Source organism: Enhydra lutris, unplaced genomic scaffold (genome assembly GCF_002288905.1).
Source record: "Enhydra lutris kenyoni isolate GAN:26980312 unplaced genomic scaffold, ASM228890v2 scaffoldscaffold2, whole genome shotgun sequence".
NCBI lineage: Eukaryota > Metazoa > Chordata > Mammalia > Carnivora > Mustelidae > Enhydra > Enhydra lutris.
Window position 1 is genome coordinate 5,272,731 of NW_019154086.1, and position 3,242 is coordinate 5,275,972.

The window sequence follows — 3,242 nt, forward strand, 5'->3', positions numbered from 1 at the left end:
CAGGCTTCTGGCTCACTAGTAGAAATAGAAGCTGAGATTACTTTCAGAGAACAATTTCTTCCCTTTCAGTTCTTCCTGTTCTTTCTAATCCCTTCTTGTGATTACAGCGGCCACAAGCTTAATCCAGATATAGCTAATGATACTCGCCTGGGTGTATGGTGGAGGTCACAGATAGCAGAGGAAATGAAATAATGAGTTGAGACAGAGGAGGGATGTATACTCCACTTGTACATTGATTTCCTATGTTCATCCAGCTATTGAAATATATGAAATGATGTGCCTTTTGGGTCAGTTTCTTTGTGAGTCACTGGAAAGCACAGACCAGCCCCCCCATTTCCTTGCTCATGTCACTCCATCCCCTTAGGCACACTAGACTGGAACACTTTCTGTCGTTTTTGATTTATTCCTGTCCTTCATTCTTCAAATGTAGTCATTTGTTTTTAAGTCTTTGAAATGCCATTTATACCCATTTTATTACTCTCGGTTCTTATTGGGACAATCCTGGTGCATATAATACTCACAGTCTCCGTCTGACCATCTATCCATCTTTTGTGAGTTTCATAACCTTCCTGTTTTCGAAAGATTTAAAAGAGTTAATACAGTGGAACAATGTAAATCTGGATAATTAAGATTAAAAAGAGAACAGAGAGGGCCTAAATCAATTGTTCTCACTATTGGATGCATTACAAACAATGGAGAACTTACGAAAAATAGTGATAATTGGGAGATTTGGATCTATATTTTCTAGAGCGCCGTAGGTGATTTGAATGTGCAGCCAAGGTTCAGAACCTGTGGAATTGGACATGAAGGAGTAGACACTACCAGCCACTTTATGAGCTGATTACAACTTTTGAATCCTGAGTATGGCTGCAAAGGCAAAAAGGGACAGATGCTGTGTTCAACACCTCTCGTTATCTGACAAAACATTTTTTCCCCAGAGTTAGACTCTAAAAATAATATATTGTGTATGTCCTAATAATGCAATAGTTATCCTTTATTTTTTTTTTTATAGCAATCTCTACACCCAATGTGAGGCTCAAACCCATGACTCTGAGGCCCGAGGACCGAGCCAGCCAGGAGCCCCTCATAGCTACCCATTGTTGACTGTTTACCAAGGGCTAAACATTATGCCCATTGAAGGAATTAGCTGTTTTAAGTCTCAAACACGTCTATGATGTGAGCGCATTATCAACCTTATATTTCAGGTGAGGAAACTTGGGTCTTGAGGAATTAAATAAATTGCAGCTTTTGGACTAACTGTAGAATCTAATTCTTGACCACCTCCTATACTGCCTCTGGTATGAATGCCCTGGGCAAAATCTCCAGTTAAAATTGTGCAAAAGACAGAATGGTGTTCAAATGGAGATTCTTGTAAAATAAAGGCTGAAGGAAAATAATTTAACAAAAGACTCTACGTAAGGTGTTGAGAAAATATTTGGCTTTCTGGTGGACTTATAGGGAAAGACACTGGGACTCCTCAAAGAGTGGGTTGGTATCATGTCTGCATTTTCTCATAAGGGTCTTGGGGAGGTCTGGCCTGTCCCACAAGGCTAGCGCATGGAGCAGCAGCAGAAGGGGGCCAAGCTTGGGTGCAAGAGATCAGCAAGGATGATGAGATCAGCAAGCCTTAAGTCCCTTGGAACCAGGTTTAGAGACAGGTCATGGAATATAGGGTAAAAAGCCAAGAAGGGCATCCTGCTTGAGCTGCCAGGCCTAGACAACGTGAGGAATGTCGGTTGGACTGGGCAAGAGGAAATTCCCATGCTGAAGAGAAGCATGAAGGGATCAAATGCGTGGTTTGAGAGCCAAATAAAAAATGTGGGTGTGCCTTTGGCTCAGGGGGAGAATATAGATATTAAAAAGAAAAAAGGAGTAAAATGTGGGTGCTGGGTGATAGGAAACTCATGATTATTTTACCTTAAAAAGGTCCGAAGTGGACCAAATCTTCATGTTCATGAACAACAACTTCATGTTGTTGAGTAAAGTGAGAACCGTAGTTTTTGGAGGCCAGACTCGAGTAGTCATTCTTCCGTTAAGGTGTGATGGACCAGATATGCCTGGGACACTGCCTTGAGTCCAGTCGGTCTCATCTGACCCGTGCTCCCCAGAATCTTCCGAATAATGGGTCTTAACACTCTTCCAGCACATCTTAGCTCAAGAAATGTAAAAGGCACTCCATGGCTTACTCTGATCTCAATTCCCAACTGGGCTTCATTTTTTCTCTCCACCTTGGTCCCTCCACCTCTTCACATCTTCCTATCACATCAGACAGGCTCACTCACTGCTCCACAAGTGACCGTGGCTTGGATTAAATGTCTGTTCTATGTGCTTTAGTTCTTGACTGCCCAATGAGATTGCAAGTTCTTTGAGGGAAAGGATTTATGGCTTTTAAAATTTCTCTTCTACTTCTACTCCGGATCTTGTACTAAGCAAATGGAAAAGAGCCAATCCTGCACCTGACTCAGGTACCCTGGGTAGTACCTAGGACAGCGCCAGCCTCAATGAGCTATTTAACAAGGGTTTTCGGATTGAGAAAATGATCATCTTGGAATCTGAAATTATCTTGATGTGTTTTTTGGTAAAGACAACTTTGATAACAAAGCCTCATTATTATATGGCATAGTGTAGTTCAAAAGGTTTGAATTTCAGCTCTGTCACATATTAATTCTGTGACCCTGGGCAGGGCACCGAGAGCTACAGTTTCCTCATTGTAAAAGAAAGGTGATCGTGGGGGACCTCTGAGTGGTTGTGAGGATTAAGTTACACACCAAAAGGAAATTGTCTAGCACAGCAAATGGCTATCATAGGCATTCAATACCTGTGTTTTGCTACAGAAAATTTAAAATCTCTATCACTTTCTCTTCTACTGGATTTCTAGTTTCTCCTCTACCCAGATCAGAAAGATATTTTAAAAAATTTTAAAGAACTTTGTTGTGGTTAGGTATTTTCTAATAATGAGAAGTTGGTAGGCATCCCATTAACAGAAGATTTTTTTTTTTTTGTAAATATCTGGACCATAAAAAAATAAGTATAAAACAAATTATTCTTCAGTTTAGGCTGGAATCAGAAGGAGAGAGAAGGAAAGGTGGAGAGTCCTTAGATTGCTGGTAGAAACATGACCCACTAAGTGTTAATGTAGACCCCATGATGCAGTCTTGGTGGTAAGGTAGCCTTGCCCAAGGGACTCCTGCCTTGGTTAGGATGAACACTCTAGAGCTGGGCTAGGAGTTTCCATGACAGAG